This window comes from Triticum aestivum, chromosome 7A (genome assembly GCF_018294505.1).
Source record: "Triticum aestivum cultivar Chinese Spring chromosome 7A, IWGSC CS RefSeq v2.1, whole genome shotgun sequence".
NCBI classification, from domain to species: domain Eukaryota; kingdom Viridiplantae; phylum Streptophyta; class Magnoliopsida; order Poales; family Poaceae; genus Triticum; species Triticum aestivum.
In genome coordinates, this window is record NC_057812.1 from 118,995,142 (window position 1) to 119,018,059 (window position 22,918).

The 22,918-nt window shown below is 45.2% G+C and overlaps 1 long non-coding RNA gene across 1 annotated transcript; it reads left to right on the forward strand.

Moving 5' to 3' along the window:
* The first annotated feature begins 16,109 nt into the window (after positions 1-16,109).
* LOC123152204 (uncharacterized) lies at positions 16,110-19,458 on the forward strand. Its single transcript, XR_006476066.1, has 3 exons — positions 16,110-16,973; positions 17,413-17,582; positions 18,125-19,458. It is a non-coding gene; the product is annotated as an uncharacterized lncRNA (long non-coding RNA).
* Positions 19,459-22,918: the final 3,460 nt, after the last annotated feature.

Genomic DNA, 22,918 nt, shown 5'->3' on the forward strand with positions numbered 1-22,918 from the left:
CGGTTGATGAAAAATTGTGTCCGGACCGCTTGATCCAGCGGGTGGTTTAGGGGACATCATCGAAGATGCCCGTAGGCTGGCATTTCTACGGACCACTGCTAATGTCTTGCTACTCATCTGTCCGGTTAACCTCGTGGCTGACAGACAAAAATGAACACATGTCAACACTTTCTCAAGAACAAACTTTCCATTACATTGAGACAGAGTGTATCACAGATTCACAGTACATGCTATCTCCACTGCGCACGACTACACAAGCTTCATGCTGCAGTCAAACAAAGTTGTGATGCTGAGCAAAGAAGGCGGCCTGTACATTCTTGATTCATTAGACTAAGTATTCATTCCTGAATGTCTCCTACTCCCATATTCTCAAGGTAGCATTGTTCTCTCTCTTTTTTCGCGGGGGTGCATTGTTCTCTTCTAGCGTTGTCTTTTGCTTACAGTAGGTGTTTGAGAGATAGATAGTGAACTCCTCGATAGAGAATACAAACAATGATCGGTTATCCTTGTATATATATGAATTGTTAATAATGTATCTTGTAGTTGCTAGAATTTTATTCCATGGTGTATTTTTGGGCGGAAGGTTTTCACTTATGACCATGTGTAATGCAAGACAACAAGTCCGTGTGCCAGCTTTTATATTTTGTTTTTGCTTCGTCTTAACTAACCCTCCCTCTCTCTCTCTCTATATATATATATGTGTGTGTGTGTGTGTGTGTGTTATAACGAAAGGGAGATGATGTGGTGCATATATCATTATGGTCCCAAAATTATAATATCCTATATACCTAAACAGGTATATTTCTCAACATGCAAATATGACATACCTCACAAGTTTGCGTTCTATTCATGTAGGGCATTTCCATTCAAGAAATACACATGCAGGCATGCCACTGCAGCAGCTCGCATTATATTCTTGCATATATCATTGCTCACAAACACAATCAAATATTAGTTCTGCCACACTTGAACTTTTTTTCCGGAAAGGGGGTTATCCCCGGCCTCTGTATCAGAACGATGCAGACGGCCATAATTATTAAAAAGCAAAATGTTCAACACAAGTCTTCATGTCTCTAACAAAAGAACGAAAAAGGCTCACAAAGAGCTAAAAAAGTAATAGAGAAGCCACAACCGGCTGACATAATAAGATAGGAGCACTAATTGCCTATCCTATTACATGACTGCCATCCAAACTGGTTGAAAATATCCCGTGCTACCATCTCCCATCAGGTAGACCCAGTAACCATACGCTCCCTGGCCTCCGTCGGAGTGAGTAGCGACCACATACGGATCAACGCAGTGGCTCGGAAAATAACATGCAAAAATGAATATTTGTTGTTCTGTTAAAGACCAAATCATTTCTGCAGTTCCAGACTGCCCATAATAAAGCACATACTCCTACACGGATGTGTCTCGCTGTTTCAGAATCTATCCCGTCTAACCACGTCCCAAATAACGTGTTGATACTATTCGGAGGAGTAATATTAAATGCTATGTGAACCGTCCGCCACAATATTTTTGCCAAAGGGCAGTCAAGAAAGAGGTGTTTGATGGATTCATCATGGTCGCAGAAACTACATCTTATAGATCCTGTCCAGTTGCGTTTTGCCAAATTATCCTTGGTTAAAATGACTTGTTTATGCACAAACCACATAAACACTTTGATTTTCAAAGGTACTTTGACTTTCCAAACATGTTTCGACCGAGGAATAGCGCTAGAGTTGATAACATCCAGATATATGGATCTAACCAAGAACTCTCCATTCTTAGTTAGTTTCCAGCACAACTGATCAGACTGTTGATACAGCCGAACATCCATCAATCGTCTCACAAGATGGAGCCAGGCGTCCCACCGATTTTCCTCTAGCGTCCTCCTAAATTGAATATTGAGGGGAGTTGACTATAGTACTGTTGCAACGTAAGCGTCTCTTCGCTGAACAATGCTATAAAGAGAAGAATATTGGAGTGCGAGAGGCGTCTCCCCTAGCCATGTATCCTCCCAGAATCTCGTAGTGGTACCATTTCCAACTATAAACCTTGTCCTGTTGAAAAAGAGTGATTTAACTCTCATCAGTCTTTTCCAAAAAGGCGAATCAGTCGACCTCACTGTCACCTGAGACAAGGTTTTAGAGTGAAGGTACTTATTACGCAGAATCTAAGCCCATGTGGCCTCCGTCTCTATAGATAGCTTATACAACCACTTGCTGAACAGACATCTGTTCTCCACCTCAAGATTTTCAATACCTAGACCCCCTTGGTCTTTCGGCCTACAAATGATATCCCATTTAGCGAGTCTGTATTTTTTTAGTTCATCACTCTGCCAGAAAAAACATGATCGATAGAAGTCAAGCCTTTTTCGAACTACAACTGGTACCTCGAAAAAGGATAGGAGAAACATGGGCATACTCGTGAGAACTGAATTAATGAGAATTAATCGGCCTCCATATGACATCAGCTTGCCCTTCCAGCAGCTCAGTTTCTTCTCAAATCGATCCTCAATGCATTTCCATTCTCTGTTTGTTAGCTTACGATGGTGGATTGGTATACCTAAATACGTGAAAGGTAAAGCCCCCAATTCGCACCCGAACAATTGTTTGTACGCATCTTGGTCATCATTAGCTCTTCCAAAACAGAATAATTCACTTTTGTGGAAGTTAATCTTTAACCCAGTCAATTGTTTGAATAAGCATAACACCAGCTTCATGTTTCGCACTTTTGCCAAGTCATGCTCCATGAAAATGATTGTATCATCAGCGTACTATAGGATAGACACACCTTCGTCCACTAAGTGCGGGACGAGGCCACCTACCTGGCCCGCATCCTTAGCCCGTCCTATTAGAATTGTCAACATATCGACCACTATGTTGAACATAATAGGTGACGTTGGATCTCCTTGCCTCAGACCTTTATGTGTTTGAAAGTAGCGACCTATGTCATCATTTACTTTAATTCCAACACTCCCTTTTTGCGTGAAAGATTCTACCTGGTGTCTCCAGGCCTAATCAAAACCTTTCATACGCAAGGCCTGTTGAAGAAAAGGCCATTTGACCTTATCGTACGCTTTCCCAAAGTCCACTTTGAAAACAACTCTATCTAATTTTTTCGTGTGGATTTCATGGAGCGTTTCATGTAGGACCACAACCCCTTCTAGGATGTTTCTGTCAGGCATGAAAGCAATTTGGGATGGCTGCACCACAGAGTGCGCAATTTGCGTAAGCCTATTAGTCCCAACCTTGGTAAATTTTTTGAAACTTACATTAAGAAGACAGATCGGCCGGAACTGCTCAATTCGTACAGCCTCTGTTTTCTTAGGAAGTAGGGTAATTGTTCCAAAATTTAAATGAAACAACTGAAGCTGTCCAGAGAATAAATCATGGAACATTGGTAACAAATCCCCTTTAACAATATGCCAACATTTTTTTATAAAACTCCGCTGAGAAACCATCCGGCCCTGGAGCCTTATTATTTTTCATCTGTGAAATAGCTTCAAATACCTCTTTCTCTGTAAACGGGGCGGTCAAAATGTCATTCTCATCCGTAGCAAGTTGAGGGACATCCTCAACCCTGGACTCAACCAAGGATACGTAGTTATCCTCCGGAGACCCAAACAGCTGCTTGCAGTAATTGGTTATATAAAATTTTAGGTTTTCCTGTCCTAAAATCGTCCCCTCATCCCGCTCAAGCTGAAATATCCGCTTCTTACGGTGCTTGCCATTTGCAATCATATGAAAGAATTGAGTGTTATCATCCCTTGAAATATATAATTCTACATGTGTGTCATCATCTCCTTGTCATGCCTCCTCTCCGGCAGATCAAACCTCCCTTCATTTCTTTGAAGCAAGTTGAAGATCTCCTTAACTTTAGGCTTCAAAATTAATATGGTGGTTGAGTGCATAAGGTGGTAACATCAAGAGCGTAAAGTGTTGGTGTTGATGGAGGCGATGTTCGAGGGTTAGGGGTTGGCATTGGGATTGGGGACAATAGAGTCAGATAAGAACTAGTGCCCCCTTGAGATGAGCAAAGGGATGGGTGGGGCCGACAACAATCATATTTGGGTCAAAGACCGAGCATCAAGGCAATGTGTGCTCATGGGGAGACATCTAGTGGATGAGTCGGAGACGCTTCAATAAGCCTATGTGGGTGGCGACATTGCCTCTAGAGACAAGAACAACGGGAGGGTTGTGGGATTGTCCTCACACCATAATGGACTAGAAAATGTTTTTTAGGATATTCGGCTCTTGTAGAACCTACCACCAAAATACCAATTAGAGCTAAGTGAAACAAAAATGGTTTTCCATGTCATGACAAATCATAACAATTTAGACTAGATGGGTTTAAATATAACTTATATATGTTATAAAATAATCATCTAGAGTGATGAGAGATCTATTAAAATCTTTTAGGTGTAATGTTTTTCTTCATGATAGGGCTTAAGGGAACAAAAAATAGTTTCCATGAGATGGTAAATGAGAACAATTTATATTGGTAGGATTTTGAAAGAATTTCTATCTCCCCCCCCCCCCCTTTTTAGGGTTAAATTTCGATCTCCCCCCTTTTTAGGGTTAAATTTCTATCGCCCCTAATGTATACAAATCACCTAGGATGATTGGAGATTTGGTTCCATTCCTTTAAGGGTAGTGTATTTCACTATCCTCTTCTAGGAACCCCCTAATGTTGCATCAACTCCAACTAAAAGGATAAAAAGAATACATCAAAGCAAAGAGGTTGGATACTTCTTACTTTAGCCGCTTTGATCTTCAAAAGGAATCTAATACTCCCTCCGTCCCGGTTTAGAAGGCGCGCTTGGAAATTCTCTGGGACCTAGGTGGTTATCTATTGGTTGTGAGATGGGCTAACAAATATCATTCACACTACGCATGCATATAAAAATAGTATATCGGAGTACTAATTAGCTACTAGAAATAAATGCAATGCACCATAAACCTTGTCTATTGTGGAAACACACACAAGTTTAACTGTGCCTTCTAAACTGTGACGGAGGGAGTAATTGTTGAGAGAGCTTTCCAAATGCGGTTTATAAGGCATACACGGTTATCCAACCATATTGGGATTGTGATTTATATCCTAAAAGAGTTTTTATAAAAACTCAAAAATCCATTAAGCAGAGTGCTAAGCAGACTCACTCGCAACTAGGTGTGATATAAAGTCTAGACTAGTATCTATCCAGGACATAGAGGCCGCCGAATGGTACTCAAATTGTGCTAGAGCACGTGCAAAAGAATTACATGACCGACGATGAAACATAAACTCGTAGGCATTAAACATGGCCATGCAGGTGCTTATTATCGCTTCTCGCAGGAGCACACCATAGTCTGCAAGCTTGAACCAGACCTTGTGAATACGACTCCAGGATCACTCTATGAACACCTAGATTAGCCAATCCCTCAATTGCAGTGAGGCACATTAAGGATGCGTTTGGTGGCCTACATGGATTTTGGCCTCCTTGCATCTGTGTCCCAGCTGGGCCCGACTAAGTGAATATAGGCAAAAACCATGTTGTGTACATAGTTCGTTTGCTTGTACCCCCTCCCCCCTATCTTGCTGAGCAGAACACATGCATGTGTGTTTGCTTGCAAGCCTCTGCTAAATAGAGGCAAAGATGTTCGGTTGCATACAACACATGCAGTATGGTAACCTCTTGTTCTAGTGGTGAGATTACCAGCAGACGCATGGTCATAGGGGCAACATATCAAATCTTAAACTAACAGTCACATTTGAACAACCTTAAGCCTTACGCAGTACATTAAGAACCATAGCCGTAAAAAACACCCTAATAGTTCAACACAAATGCTTACTTGTGCTTCTTGCACTTGACCACCACCTCAACACCATTGATGTTGAAGACGATCACCTTGAAGCTGTCGAGAGTCAACACCTTGAAGGTGACGAGGCACTCGATCTTCAGCAAATGAGCTACGTCGAAGAGGCACTAGTACAAGATTCCCTTATTAGCATAGTGCAAAAGTGCCCACTAGCAACATTCCGCCATGTTGCTAGTAATGTTGCAACTTGGTGAAAATAGCGTCCGGCTAAAAAATCACAGGGTTCAGGGGTCCAAGCTGCTTGTGATCTTTTACACAGATAGATTCTCGAAAACGAAAGGAACTGACCCTGGGATAAAAATGTGCACGTACCTTTTTTCAGCTTCACGTAGTATACATGGGGTGGGCGGAAAAAAATAAAGTGAAGGGCAAGATCAGTATAAGAATTAAGCTCGTGTGGCAGACGACTTTGAAGATATGCTATCTTTCAATTGACAGACAAGTTTCTGAAAATGTTGTCTTTCGTGAGGAAATCTTCCGGATATGTTTTTTTTTCAAAGGCCCCTGCGGGAAATATTCACTCATCAATCATCATCATGAACAAACTTATCCCCGCTATGCTGGATGATTCTGTGTCGTACATACTGTATCAACAGCATACCATTGATAACTCGGCCAGCTCGTCCTGATAACTGGAGGATAATCCCCAGCTCGTGGCTGAACATTTCAAGGATCATGATCTGGATCGGCTTTAACTCCTTTCAAGACATCTTCTGTGTCTCATCTGTCTTAAACAAAGTCAAAACTTGAGTATGGATCCCATGTGCCTCGATGCGGCGGCAGATGCATCCGGGAGTTGCATTGCATGCCATGTGTTCCAACAGACTGACCGCCGCTGCCAGCAGGCCTCTGCCTTACCCGCTACTACTACCCAGGCGACAACGATCAGCAACGACATACAGCAACTAGCCGGAGGCGACACCGTGCATGCATGGCTAATTAAGCCTCCGCGGTTTCCACGGGACGTGGGGCGCGGCAGCCGGAACCATGCCGGGCCGTCGCCGGTTTCCACCGATCCCTGAAAGCGACGGGGCTGCCGGGGAGCGGGGGGCAGAGGGCAGCCGACGCGCGCCGCACGTCTCGATGAACTGGGCGGATCAGCTGGCTGCTGGCTCAATTATTCGCGCGAACGGACAGATGATCCTGGGTAATGGGTAGTGCGATGTCGATCCGGGTCGCCGGCCGGATGTTGCGGATGCGTCGTGCGAGATCTTTCGCACAGTGACATGCGTGCATGCCGAAATTCAGACACAAGGACGTGCCAAACTTTTGTAGCACTGGTGCTCACGTCGGTGGCACAGTGAAACGAAGCGTTCAGCTGGTATCCCTAATGACCACCGTCGATGTGTTGCTACTCTACTCATCTGCCCGGTTAACCGTGGCAGCTGGACAACAAAACACGCGTCTCGACATTTTCTCCAGGGGTAAGTTACCATGAACTCAAGACTGAGCGACATTCAGTCCGAGCGACTTCCACTGTAGACCACGACAACAAGGCTGCAGTCGAAGAACGTTGTGATGCCGAACAAGCAAGAAGAGGGGTACATGATCAATGCATCTCACGAAGCATTCGTTCCTGGATGTCTCCTACTCCCATACTCTCAAGGTAGCATTGATTTCTAACTCTTTTTCTTTGCGTGGGCACATTGCTCTCTTCTTGCATTGTCTCTTGCTAACCGTACGTGCTGGAGAGAAAGCTAGCGAACTCTTTGACAGAGAATTACACACTCGACTGGTCATCCTTATGTACACACATGAAGTGTTAATAATGTATCTTGTGGTTGCTAGGATTTTATTCCATGAGATCTTTTTGAACAGAAGGTCTTCATTTATAACCATATGCACTGCTATACAACAAGGCCATGTGCCATCTTTAATTAGATTTTATTTTTGCCCCATATTGCAAATGTGCCGACTCATTCAACTTTGTCTCTGTCTCTCCACGTCTCTAAATATGTACCATGTAATGTGTCATATAAAGTAGAATGAAAGGGCAATTATGTGGTCATATATCATTATGGCACCAACATCATAATATGTTATATATGGGTTGCCTAAATCATTTGTGGCACGGTGGCATGCACAATACTCAGGCATGATATGTTTCGCATAATGAAACTAAGCATTCAACTGGCATTCCTATAAACTACAGCTAATGTACGTAGGAACTTTAAAAGTCGTCTTTGCTATTATTGAGTTGCTTGTTATTTTAGAGATTTGGTCTATTCTTGACGAGGTGGAGGCAATGACGAAATGGAGCAGTGGGGATGAGGAAGGCTAAGAGGAACAACAGGGGAGGGCGAGGTCGGCGATCACACACATAGAGGCACGAGGTTAGAAGGGTGGGGGTGGCCAGAGGAATGGCTAAGCCACCACTATTGGTAGCAACCATATTCAGGTCAAAGGGAAAACAATGAGGCAGTGCGTTCACATGGAGAGCCGATGGTTGGATGGTTGGATGGGGTAGCAAGTGGATCGACATGACATAAGGACGAACAATGGTGTATATGCCAAACTTCGCACCGGTAGCACAGCAACAGGCAGCATATGTGCACATGCTAAATTTCTAAAAATTAAACTTAGTGTTCAAGTGGCATTCCTATTGACCCCCGCGTCGCCTGGGAGGCGACTCGGGGGAACCCTAGCCCGCCGCGCCGCCACCCCCTCTCCCCGGCTCCCCTGCCGCGCCGCCGCCGGAGGAAACCGCCGGGCGAAGCCCGCGCGGCGGACGGCGGCGGCGGGGCTTCCCGCTCGCGCGCGCGGCGTCGTTCCCGACGGCGACCGCTCCAGGTGGGGAAGGCTCGGCCTCCGGCGCTGCGGCCGTCGCGGCGCTCCCCGGCGGCCCTCTGCTCCGTCTCGCGCTCCTCCTTCTCTGGTGGTGGGTGGAGTGGCGTGGCCTGGAGCTTGGCCGGCCGTGGCTGCGGCGTAGGCGTGCGGGTGCTTAGGCGCCAGATTTGGTCCGCGCCCGATCTGGCCCGCCGGCTGCTGTTGGCGGCGAGGAAGGTGGATCTGGCGTGGTGGTGACGCCCCATAGCGCCGCCGCCGCACCCCTCGCCTCCCCTCCCTATGCCGCCGCCTAAGGGCCTCCCAATGATGCGATTTTGGTGGTCGGGATCCAGATCGGGGGAAACCCGGGTCGGCTCCGGCCGGCCGCGACGACGACGACGCCTGCGGGCGCCGATTTCTTCATGGAGACGTCTGTCAGGGTCTGCCCTTCCACTCCCCACCACCTAGCTTCTCGGGTGAAAACCTAACTCCGGTGGGCGGCGGCGGCGTCTTTGGCGCCGTGACCTTCTTGAAGGCGCCGCCTTGAGGGCTGGGTGGTGGCGGGCGCTGTTTGGGGTAGGTAACAGCTGCTGACGGCGTGCCCTTCTTCGCCCAAGCCTCCGCTTTTCCTCCGACGCGTCCAGGTTCTCCTGGGGGTGCCGTTTTGGAGTAAGCGTTGGCTGGGGGGAGGGTGGAGCGGTGCTCCATCTCACACATTGATGGCGGCGGATGTCGGCGGCGTGGCGCTGTGGAGGCTCGACGTCCGATGCACGGAGATGGACTCGCGCAGGAGGAGGTTGCTGTTTGGCGTCATGGTGGCGTCAATGGCGGAGTGGCCAGACATGGTAGATGCCTCAATTTGATCTGAAGACGGACCTGTGGAAGATGGCGGCGACGACACACGAGTGCGTCTGACCGGATTATGCCCCAGACCAGGTATGTGGCTCGGCTGGGGCTTCCGAATGTGTTTCGGCTTCCGGCTTTTGATGTTAGGATTACGTGAGTGGTCTGGGTAGTGGCCCGGCTAGCTCTCTTTCATCATATTGGATAGGAGTAGTGGCATATGTTGCCAAGATGGTGGATTCAGGCACATTGGTGTAATACTTTGTATGGTCATCGTGAATAATCAATAAAGTGGCCGTATGCATCTTCCAGATGCAGAGGCCGGGGTCATCCTCCTTTTCTAAAAAAAAAAAAGTCTCCGCGATTTCCACAGGACATGGGACATGAGCTAGCACCATGCTGGTCTTGATTCGATCGACGTATCACGTGTGCGGCAGTAATCGGGACTGTTCATCAAGAGGCAACCAATCAGCCGCTAAGGCCTCCTTTGGTTCATAGGATAGGAATTTTATAGGAATAGGAAAATCATAGGAAGTGAGATGACATACATCTTAATTCCTACAGAGAAAGAGATGCCATTTGGTGCATAGGATAGGAATTTTTCCATTGAGTCTAGGCTAATGTTTTTTTTCCTCCAAAATGTGAAGGATTGATTCCTATCTTACATGGGAATAGGAATCCATTCCTACAAACCAAAGGGCTTGGAAGGAATTTTTTCTTTGCAAATCCAATCCTATGAAATTCCTGCAAACCAAAGGAGGCCTAAGTCAACTCACGTCTTGCATGGGGGCTTGATGCAACACATCGATTGATCGGGCCAGCAAACTATCGTACGCGAACGAGTTTCGTATCGATTGGGTTCAGTAAGTAGCGAAGGGACCGCTCGGGTTCAGTAACCAGCGTGTAGAGATATACCTCGGGTCCAGTTATAGTGCGATAGATCACTCGGGGTTCAGTAAGTAGTGCGAGGGAATAATCACTCGGATTCAATACGCACTGAGCTCGATCGCTCGGGTTCAGTACTACGAGGATCGATCCCTCGAGTTAGTGTAGTGCTAGGATCGATCACTTGTGTTTAGTAAGACGAGGGCAATCCAATAGGCTCAGTAAGCGACAAGCTCTCTCGGGTTCAGTTAGCGAAGGGCTCGCACACACGCGCATACGAGAGAGAAACGCGCAAATCACAAATATACCCTCCGGATTCGACCACCAACCGTATACTAGAAATTCGTGAAAAATTCTCACCCTCACTTCTACCACGATTGTTTATGTCATGGACGATCCAAAAAATGTCATGCATGTGCGACTCCGGCTCGCCCAGGAAGAAACGCCCATTTTCTATCATATTTTTTTCATAGAAATAGGAACCCACCACATCTATGATGATACGTGTTTTTACCACAAATATCATCATGAAAGTGTCATTTCCTTGATAGAAAATGTTTTTGTTCAGGCCATAATATCACTTTTGTGTCTTTTTTCTTTGCTATGATGTCTTCCCCATGCCCGTCAGCAAGCTTAGCGGACGGCCGTGAGACCCGTAAAATGAAGCTTCAAGGAGAGGGGAAGAGCAGCCCCTGCCTCCATGAAGCGGGCAAGCTAATCGGCCAACGATGAGCCCACCAAGTTTTCTTCAACGGGAGGGGAAGTGTAGTGGCCTCCGCTTCCGTGAAGCGGGCAAGCTCGCCGGCTGTGCGACCTAGCAAGAGAATGTTGGTGGACTTCCCAAGCAGCGACGACCTCTCATGTTCTACTCTTTCTCGCTATCAGCAGCGGTCGTGGACGTGTTGGCCTTGTCGTTGTGGCGGTGGGGTGCAGCCGATGCAGAGCTAGCGACGTCGTCGGTGCCGACAAATTCATCCATTGCCGCGTTGATCTCTGTGAACATAGCTTGTTTCTCCGCCCGTAGGACACGGAGCCACCATCGCTCGCGTCAGATTTCATGGGTGGCACAGCAGGACAACGCCATCTGCTCGTCCACGTCCACCATGATCTCCGTGCTGGCGAATTGCTCCTTTGCGAGTTGGTGCACGTCGAGGAGGCTAAGGTTGTACCTCTGGTCGGCATGCGCCCATCGGAACACGACCTCCCGCTCTTCCGACACCATGTCGGTGTAGTGCACCCGCGCCTCACCCAAGGTGATGTCGGCATGGAACGGCATGGGCGGTGTCACCAGCTCATCGGTGGCCGCCTCTTCCATTGGCTCATCCGCAGCGCTAGCCTCCGGAGAGTTCATCGACAAGCCAACTTGTATTCGGCTGGCTCAACGGGGCTGCTAGCCGACATCAATGCCGGAGAGCTCCTTCTTCGGTTCATTTGACAGGCTCTACCACAAGGCATTGGAGCTCGAGGCCACAACGGGTGTGTTGCAGAGATGAGATTGGGAAGCGAAGGTAGGATGCATATGTTGCCGACCCTGACCATGTTTAAATAGCAAGCGGATGCCAGGCCAAGCGGTGAGGTGTTTAATGCCGTCTGGTAGATGGACGGACGGATGGCATCCCATGGAGGCGCTAGAGTAAGTTCCTCAGCAGCCGCGCATGCTTAATGAAGGGAGCTGGGTGGATAGGTGCCGTTTAAATGCGGACAGAAGCCGCATGCACCGGGACGTTGCGCAGACGATGCTCTCGACCGGCGCGCCGCTTAATTGCCAACTCCCGTGAGAGGTTGCTGCTCTGGCCAAGGATGAATGTGGCGCTGACCACTTTGGGCGGGAATGAGAGAAAGCGTGGGACATGGTTTTGGGTGGATCGGAGTGTCGGACGCGCCCGTGGCAACAGTCTAGACGCTCGCAAAGCCCCCTCCTTTGGATTGCTTCCGGTTTGCAAGGAAAACAGACGCCCGGACAGGTACGAGGACGGATACAAGACGCATTAAATAGTAACATACATTCGGACATACTTGTCTGGACGGACGCGGGGCTCCTTATCTGTCTGGTTATCCATGTTTTACCCACGTGACTGACAAACAAAAGAAACACACATCTCAACATTTTCTCCACGAGAAACTTGCTATGACGTCAAGACATGAGTTACATTTAGTGCATGTTATCTCAAGTGCGGACAACTAACATCCTTGGGGCTGCAGTCTAAGAACTTTGTGATGCTGAACAAGGGCAAGGACATGCACATTGTCGATGCATCTGACGAAGCATTCATTCTTGGATGTTACCTACTCCCAAATTCTCGAGGTAGCATTGATCTGTAATTTTTTTTCTTTTCTTATCGGGGGTGCATTGCTATCTTATTGCATTGTATTTTGCTAATGGCAGGGGCTCGAGAGAAAGATGATGAGCTCGTTGATAGAGAAAACATACACATGCGACTGCTCATCCCCATTTCTTAGACATTGCAATCATAGTCCTCATTTCTTGAACCTCATATCCGTGCAAGGTGAGCTCATGTGAATAATTGCTACGCGCGTTCTAAATCAAATTCCTCTCCGTGTTGCGAGGAGATGCTAAGCACACTTTGACGTATTGCATGACACCTACTTTACGACCATAATGAGAGAGAGAGAGAGAGAGAGAGAGAGAGAGAGAGCTAGCCACAAAAAGAGGCAAATACCTCGAACTAGTCTTTTTATTTGCTAGTAAAAGGATTTTAAATAAATTTTCGGAAGTCTCTGAACCAATTTGTTGTTCACTAAAACATACTTAAGGAGACAGTATTATGATTTGATTATTCTTCAATCAAACTATATATCCAACTAATAAAGTACGTGTTGGTGAGATCGAGCTTGGGGCAAGCTTCTGGTTTGATTGATGAAATCATTGTGAGGTGTGCCCAAAGTTATTGCATGTGGCCTCTTTGCCCTTGTTAGGAGAAAAATGTACATCAAGGAGGTTGTTAATCGTTGGATGCATGGTCATGAGATAATTAATTCCGTTGGTTAGAGGAGTGGATGTACAACATAGCCACTTAAGAATGTGAGAGTTTTTATTATTTCAAAAACAAAGCGATGTGAGGGCCTCCTGTACCGCAATCATTTCAAAAGAAAAGTTGTTGAGGTGCTTGTTGTTGTCTTCCTCTTCCTTTGGGAGAATATGTAGAGTGTTTAGCTTTGTAATGAGCCTGACAGGAAGTTAACGACGGACGGTGCTTCTATACAATAACTTTGGCCTATGATTTTCAATTCATGGCCAGAACTCGAGAGCCTCTGTTGAACACACTGTGGGAGATTATGGCCAAGCCCAAAGTCAAATATTATCTTCGGCTGCATTGTAGAGGATGTTTCCATAACTGTACCTGCTTTCTTTGCGAGCTTGTTCCCCAATCATCTGCCTACCTTCTCCTTGCTTGCCCATTCATGTTTGGAGATGTACATGGTCTTTGATGACCAAACTGTGGGCTTTGCTGTTTAGTCCAATTCAGTTAGATCCTGGCGGAGTATAATGTGGAATAATCGCTCTCATGCTTCAAGCAAACATGCAACCCATCCTTTACTATAGTGCTTGGAACTTGTGGAAAGAGGGGAACTGAAGAACCTCTAAAAAACATTCCTGGTGATCTTGGCGGCTATGATTAGAGATGAGCTAGATTCGTTTTGGAAGCCTATAAGTCCTAGTCCGAGTTGTATCTTGACTTCCTCCATACTTTCTTGAGCTATTCTTTCTATTTGGCTTCAATGGAAATGTAAAACTTTTCCAACTTAATAGAAAAGGTAGAGCTCCTGCTACATTTTGACCTTTTTGTTTGTTTGTTTGGCTTTTTCATATATAGCCATCCACCGTCCGACCATTATAATAGGATGGATCATGTGACCATGGCCATAGGCAGGCGTGGTCGAAGGCACGCCATATGTGAGGTTGCATTCGGTGGAGATTCGACAAATGACATGCTCGCAACCGCGGAAAGCATGTTTAAATATGTGTTGTTACGTAGTATTTCTCCTGGTTATCCGCAAGGCAAGTTTAAGTCACACAAACTTAAAGGCCCACATCTCAAAATTTTGTCCGGAAGAAATTGACCATGACATTTGAAAAACAGAAAAGTATATTTCTCGTCCCTCAACTTTTAATGAAGTCTAGATTTGGTCCCTCAACTTGAAATCGGACAACTTGCACCCTCAATTCTTGAAACGGACAAGTATCATCCTTCAATCACACCAAAGCTGTTTTTATGCTGACTTGGCGCGGTTTTTACTGGTTCTAGTCCATGTGGCAATCTATTTCTTCCCTTTGATTTATCTCTCATGTGGGCATCTTATCAAGCACTTGGCGTGCAAGATCTGGAGCATGGGACAATGCCTCAGTGGTGTAGGCTCGAGCGACCTAGGGGCATCAACAGCGCCGTTCGTTGGCAGCGACAGAAGCAAACGGTGAGCACGAGTACGGCGAGAAGGACCTCATGCTCGGAGGCCTGTGTGTCCGGTGGCCTAGCGCACAACCTGAACCTGTACACACACGCATGCAGCTATGTATCATGCCCACGGCGTGCACATGCACGAGGAAAATAAACATGCAGCACGAGGAAAATAAACATGCAGCTAAACTGGCTAAGAAACGAACACTTCCTCCTGTTGCACATCATCCGTATCTTCCAGTGCAGGCGCATCTGAAGCCGGCCACGAGCGCTGCAAGCTTCGGCATCCCCGACGCACAGATCCACTGCGGGATGACATGGCTAAACACTGCACTATCCCAAGGTTGCTGCAGCGAGCACTCTGTCAGTGAGGATAGCAGCAGCTGAGACGACGTCCAGCTGCGCCTAGCTGCTCCCCCGGCGACCTGTCCACTTCGCAGGACTTGAACGCAAAGGGCAAGTCGTGCACTGAGCCGAGCGAGGGCGGCGAATCAGATGCGGGCACCAGCATGCCTGACACACGCCACATGAGTTTCTGCCGGTGGTAGACTGGTGGTGATGAACGTCGTGGCCCGGTGCGGGTCGTTGGCAGCGCCAGACATTGCACGCCAAATGTCTGTCAAAATATCCATACCAGAGTAGACGGAAGGAAAGATAAAACCTTGCCACGCAAGGGCGTGACGACTTGTCAAAACTGGAGTGAGGGACGAAACTTGTCCGATTTTAAGAATTGAGGGTGCAAATTGTTCGGTTTTGAAGTTAAGGGACCAAGTCTAGACTTCGCTAAGAATTGAGGGACGAAAAGTATACTTTTCTCTTTAAAAAACATAGGGACATTTTTTAGCTGGAGATTGAGATATAGGGGTGTGGGTACTTGGTATTTCAGTAAATTTTAAATATACTAAACCTGGCTAGGTTTCTTTTACCTGGTTTTTTTGACTTTTTTCAATCAGTGAAAACTTGACCAATGAGGTGCTGCCACCTTATTTACTGGGGGGCCTGGGAGGGTACAGTTGGGGATGGATCCAGCGATTATAGTTGATCTTCTGCATGCATATGACCACGTCAAGTTTGCTGTTTCCTGTCAGTTTGCATGCATATCCATGTAATAGGCGGTTGCAGTTATTTTTATTAAAGCGGCTGTAGATATTTTTGGTATGTGGACAGGTTGCATGCAGAGTTTCGGGTCGGCTGCGAGATCTGCGTACGTGTCGATGATTTTCAGGTTTAGCCTACGTCGGTTCAATTTGATCCTCCTCGATCCTTTCCGTACTCCCCGAAAAATTTCACCGCTGTACGATCCTATAAGAAGGCTCCATGGCCGTCGGCTTCCTCCCCACCTCCGCTGCTTTCTCCCTCTGCATCCCAAATTCCCACATCGCTGCCATGGCCAACATCCTCCTCGAGGATGGTGACGCCACCACGCGCAGCTCGTGAAGCCCGTCCACATACTCACAGGTGTGCTGCCCCGCCGCCGGCCGCGGCTGCTGCCGCCGCGCTGCTGGAGCGCGTCAAGAAAATCGGCTTCGGGCCGCCATGCTGGCCTGCGGGTGGGACGCCGGTGCTACGGAGCCATTTCCCTAATCGATCAGGTGCTCCCTGCATTCTCTCTCAGCTGTACCGTGTTTTCAAGGCCACACTGCAGCAGGACTAGCTAGGAGCACCGGTGACCAACTTGTCGACGAGGTGTGTGGCAGCTTTGACGGCAGCAGCGGCGCAGCATGTCGTGGTGTTGTTTGCTCACAGCAGCCACCCAGTTTTGCGCTTCTCCGCTGGACGCTGTAGGGGTGCCGTGCCATATGGAAGACGGGAAGACGCTCACATGCCGGTTTGCTGGGTTTGCCGGGAAGCTCAGCCCGACGAGTTTGGGTTCTTCAACCTTCTCCATGGATTCAATGGTTGGCTTGTAACTTTGAATCAATTTTGATTTCTCTCAATCTCTATATCTCAGTTTCACGTAGTCGTTCCACCAAGTTGTAGCCGTTTCTTCATGTTCTTATTAGCATTGCAATTGGTATTTGAGTAATTTTTCTTGCAGGCATGATTTTGTGTAAACGAAAATCTTGCAAGGAAGAGGTTACGAACCTGAATGGTATGGAGGACGTACTACATGTGTACATCAAGGGAAAAAAGAGGAGAAACGTGTATTTGAACCCAAGAGCCTTGACACCCACTAATTACTTTGTAGAGTCCTCAAGATCTATATAACTGCCTACAGGTTCGTGTTCCACTACAATATGTGCATGCTTTTATATAAGAAGTACATAAATTGGTTTATTCTCTAACATACTATGGTGGGTCGTGTTTATTCTTCATCTTCCCATTATACTTTCCAATGAAAGGAGTTCGTATTTGATTTCACATGAGGTTGCAAATGCAAGTCCACAAACATAGGAAAATATATGGTTCTAATTCCAGGAACACTACAAATTTTCCATAAGACATGGATGTGGATTTCTTCAGTTGTTTCACATACAGATTTCCCCTTTTGATTTTTGTAGAACATACTGCCACAATGATTTGATGATTTTGGCAACTTCGTTTTGATTTTCTTCTGCAAGAAATACTCGAGGAGTGGGAATGTAGCAGTTGAATGCCTCTATTTATATTTGAATGCAAGCAACTGCTTATTTTTGTATCTATTTGATTGCAAGCAGGTACTTATTTTCCTATCTAAGTAGGACCTCCATCATTATAGCCGCCTCCACCTGCACTTCTCCACTTCTTTGCTGTTGCCGAGCACTAGCATTTTCGGCCATCAATTTTGCTCACTGCCGCTCACGGTCTATATGCTGCAGCTTCGAGCATCTTCTTGCAGCAAAAGACAGTAAGTATCCATCCATCTTGACTAATTCCCACGTTAGATCTCTCTCGGACAAAATCGCCCCACTCTACTTGCCATGTTCCTTTTTAAGAAATTAGGATCTGCAATTATATAATTGATGTGCAAGGAAAGGACATATGAGTATACATGTTCTATCCCAGTGCGAGGTAGTGAATAACTCTTGTATCTTTGCTAATTTCTACATTACATCTCCTTGAGAAGACACGGACTGTCCTGCTTTTGTTTTTTGTTTTCAAACGCGAGAAACTAGATTCAGTTAATTCATTGGACTGATGTGGAGGCCAATAACATGTGAGTATCTGCACCTTTTGCTTTCAGGTAAGGATATGTGGAAAGAAACTGATTTGTAAACCTACCATTGTGTTCACTAGATATACTGCATGTTCATGTGTACAGAATGTTGGTCACTCGATTTATCTATCCATGCAATTTCACTTCATGACTCATCCATAATCACCCTTGCAGCTCCTGCACTTATCTACAACTTATTATGAATATTTCTTACCGTGCTAATCATCTTGCAGGCAAAGGAAATGATGTTGGCTCTGCTGGATGGAACAAATTTGAACTAATGTTCTGCTGAGCATTCTACTTCTACGTACATCAAAGTTATCCACAATTGACTCGTGATTTCTCATCATAGCTGTGTCCTTCACTGCTCCTTTGTTTTGCTTGAAGTGTTAGATTTTTGTCATGGGTGAATAAAGAGATTAGAAAATAGAGGCTCACGCCTCAAGATGTTTGATGTTAGGACTAAACAGAAAGGAGAGGACCATTTTTTTGTTTCGCAAGTTTGCTAGCATCAAACTGTATCAAGTTCAGTGACTCATGTGCATATGGTAAGTGTGTTTAATAGAATGATTCGTGCAAAATCTTATCCAAGCTAATGCGTGAATTAGAACGAAATTCATGAGAGATGAGTAGAATCAGAATTCAGAACTGATACCCAAGCTGGGAGCCGTTTTCCGGTTTCTTATTTTTGTACGATAACTGTATTCTCTAATCAATTGATTGAAGCTGGGAGCCATTTTCTGGTTTCTTATTTTTGTATGATAACTGTATTCTCTAATCAATTGATTGAAGCAGGACATGTTGTCTATTTTAACTCAACACACTGCTCTCTTTGAATTGATTGAAGGAGTTTCTACAGTGCACCATATCAAAATTGAAGATATCATACTGTTGTTGCAATGCTTTAATATATATAGTTTTCCCTGGTCGGCTTTTAGTGGAGTTGGGTGTGTTGGGGCGCACTATAATACAGTACTAGATATGTGGAAGGATGGAGTTCACTTAGAATCTTAGTCAGATGATAACTTCTTTTCCTCGATGTATATCCTAACAGGTTCCTTTCAAAATTACTTTTGTGAAGTAGCCTCATTAGTTATACACCATCCTGGCGTTGCTCCTTGGTCCGATAGTTACGTGCTTGCTTAACTGACGAATGTTCTTCTACACTAGGAATATGATGTTGGTTGTTCAGAGACATGAAAAATATTCGGGGTTGTGCTCTTGGGTCTTCCTTATATTTAAGTTCTTGGGTCTTCCTTATATTTAAAGAGCGTGCATATAAAATAGATATAGTGTCTAGATCCAAATTTATGCAAGTGTAGGTTACATCATGTGTGTATTTCTTAGTTTAGTGCTTAACGGATAACTAAAAGTCTGTTTCTTCAGGTTCGCGAGTCGCGACACACTCTTCCGACTGCTGGGCACTTTCAAAATCATGATTAGTTTGTGGATTGGCAAAAAATCTCTCTCTGAAAGGTTATCTTCATTGTTTCGTAATATGCTATTTATCTTTTGTTTGACTAAATTAATCACTATTAGACATCTCTCTTGTCTGCCACTGTTGACTTCTGAGCTTTGTAGTTTTCCCTACTCATCTCCTATTGCTCATGGAAATTCTATAATGAGCCATAATATTTTCAACTCACATGTATTCTTTTTTACTTTCTAGAAAAATGGAATATCATATTGGCAGCTGATAAGTAGTTTTTATTAGAGGTGTGCCAATGTTTATCGATCTGTTTGTAACCATGCATTTGCATGATTGTAATACATCTACTTCTTTGCCATCTTCAACTTCTTTATATATTGTTGTGTTTCTCCTTAATTGATATCAAAGGATACACACGAAATTATCGTACATATTTTTAAAATTTATAATTATTTACTGTTCTACTGTTTGGACCATAGTATACATAGTCAGGACTTACCGACGGGTGTTTGATTGTATCACATGTACCCGCAAGACCCAGCTACCAATGATCCTGCAATCCATATACTAGCCCAACACTAACACACAACCAAGTCGATAATTTGGTAAGTTAATTACTACTTTATCACGGAGGGAAAACTAGAACACTGTAGAACATCTACTCTATCGCCATAGGAAATAAAATCTACTTTTTTCCTTTATGTATTGCACTCTATTCATAGCATCCGTATAGCTCCAAGGTTGTGATTATTTTAGTCCACATAAAAAACAATATACAGAAACAATGCAATGCCGCAGACACAACGAATCCCTATTTTTAGCACCATCTCCCTTAGGCTAGAACATTGGAGATCGAACAATATCTATAGAAAGGAAACCCATTGTACCAAAAGCTACACAAATCGTATCATCATCCTTCACATGAATATGTAACACATGTGCATCGATAACACATGTTTCGAGCTTGATCCACACATCAAACCTCATGTATAAGGACTTGATCCACATATGTATCATATAACATGCATACACTCCGCCCAAGTTTAAAGGGCAAGAGAGCCAAAACTATAAATATTTCCATTTATCACATCGATCAAAACGGCCAACCAATATTTTCTCCCTTCCTTTGATCACCTTCCCATTAAAAAAATGAATACCGAACTAAATGTGCCAAATTCTTTTTCAGAAAAAAAATCATCAACATAGGAATATTTACTTACTATACAACAACATATGTCACTGCCAATAAGCAAGGCGCGGCGTGCCGCCGCGCGGGTATTAGCTAGTTATATCTCAATTGCACAAGACGTTATGCACTGGACTGTAGTCAATAAGCATTGCAACGCCGAGTAAGCATACTACAGAGTAAAAAAAAACCTCATCATTATAGGCATTCACTCCTGGATGTCTCCCACTCCCATATTCTCAAGGTGGCATTGATCTTGTATTGCATTGTCTTTTTGTTAACAGTTGGCGCTCAAGAGGAAGTGATGAACTTCCTGGACAACTGAGAAAACATACACGTCCGATTGTGCATCCTCAATAGTATGTATAGAAGAATTGTTAATAATTTATTGTGTGGTTAATAAGGTTCGATTTCATGAGATATTTTTGCACGGAAGGTCTTCAAAACTTATGACCATACCTAATTAAGGACTACACAAAAGCCATCCGCCGTCTTTTTTTTTTGAAAATTCAAAACCCCTTTATTAAGTGGTAATCAAAGTCGCATCAGTTACAATCATAGAGGCAATGGCCCTAGGTGCCTCATCAAACCAAGTACCAGGTGGAGAAAATCTAGCAATCCTCGCCAGTTCATGCGCTACAAAATCTCCTTCTCTATGACAATGCTCGTAATGGACTTGTGATAAATCGCGAGCCATGTGATAATAATCGTCGAAAATAGCAGCAGCCAATCCTGAGAAAGTACCACTGAGGGAGTCCTGGATCAGGGGGTGTCCGGATAGCCGGACTATACCTTCGGCCGGACTCCTGGGCTATGAAGATACAAGATTGAAGACTTTGTCCCGTGTCCAGAAGGGACTTTCCTTGGCGTGGAAGGCAAGCTTGACGATACGGATATGTAGATCTCCTACCATTGTAACCGACTCTGTGTAACCCTAGCACTCTTCGGTGTCTATATAAACCGGAGGGTTTTAGTCCGTAGAGATATACAATCATACCATAGGCTAGCTTCTAGGGTTTAGCCTCTCTGATCTCGTGGTAGATCTACTCTTGTACTACCCATATCATCAATATTAATCAAGCAGGACGTAGGGTTTTACCTCCATCAAGAGGGCCCGAACCTGGGTAAAACATCGTGTCCCCTGCCTCCTGTTATCATCCGCCTAGACGCACAGTTCGGGACCCCCTATCCGAGATCCGCCGGTTTTGACACCGACATTGGTGCTTTCATTGAGAGTTCCTCTGTGCCGTAGCCATCAGGAAGGATGCCTCATCCCATCTTTAAAGACGGCACCGTTGCTAAGGGAGCTTTGGCTGTCGGCCAAACTCTCTGGCTAGGTGGTTTCCTTATGACCGCCTATTCGGCTGCTGCGCCGATGATGACCTCACGGGTCATCTAAAGCAATCTTCACGTCAGCTCGGAATTCGCCGAGCAGCTAGATCCAATGGAGCTCTCTTCCCTAAACGAGCTCTTGGATCGCATCGCCGCTCTGGGAGTCGCTACGGATTACGACCAGATTGGGCCTAAACCCGATCTAAGAGAGATTAACTCTCCCCAGGTCACCCATCACATTGCCGTGGTAGAGGGACAGTGCGGCGACCCTTCATCTATCTTAAGGACTAGCTATGTCCGGATTCCCGATCCCTCCAAGCCGGATACCCGCGGAGGGGAGGACATCACTCAAGACCTGAACTTAAAGTCAGGCGACGGGCTAGATTCATTGGACAGCATCCAAGAATCCAAACTTCCGAGTTCGGAAACTCCTTGGCCCCTGGGTCTCAGATTGGGTGAGGTTTCGGATTTGATTCCACCCACCCACCCGTACATAAGCGATCTATCCCAAATTAGGCAAGAGCCCGAAGAAACAGTACATCATTACTGGGCCAGATTCCTCCTGGTTATGAACATGATAAAGGATTGCCGCGAGGAAGACGCAATTTCATTCTTCTGCAATAATTGCACGGACAGGGGAATCCTAAACGCCATAAGTCGCCGTGATATTACTGTGACGCCCGGGTAATTAAGCTACAGTAATCCCCGCTAATGATGCCACGTCACCTCGGTTACTGTGGATAAACTCGCGTTAGTTCGGAACCTAGTTCGAATTTCAAATTCAAAATCGAGCAAACAATAAAAGTTTTCAAATATTAAAATTTAAATGTTCGGAGTGAACCAAATAATACATAGGTAATTATGGTGATGAAACCACATTTTTATAAAAAGTTTAAATGCTCAAAAGAAAATAAAACAGCAGCAAAAGAAAGTAATTAAATGCCTTTTGTATTTTGTAAAATATTGAACTATTTTATTTAGCTGTCCAAATTAATGTGGCAGTGGTATCTTTAACATACCATATTTAGGTGTTGTTCTCACATTCTTCAAAATTGAAATAAATTAATAATTTAATAAAAC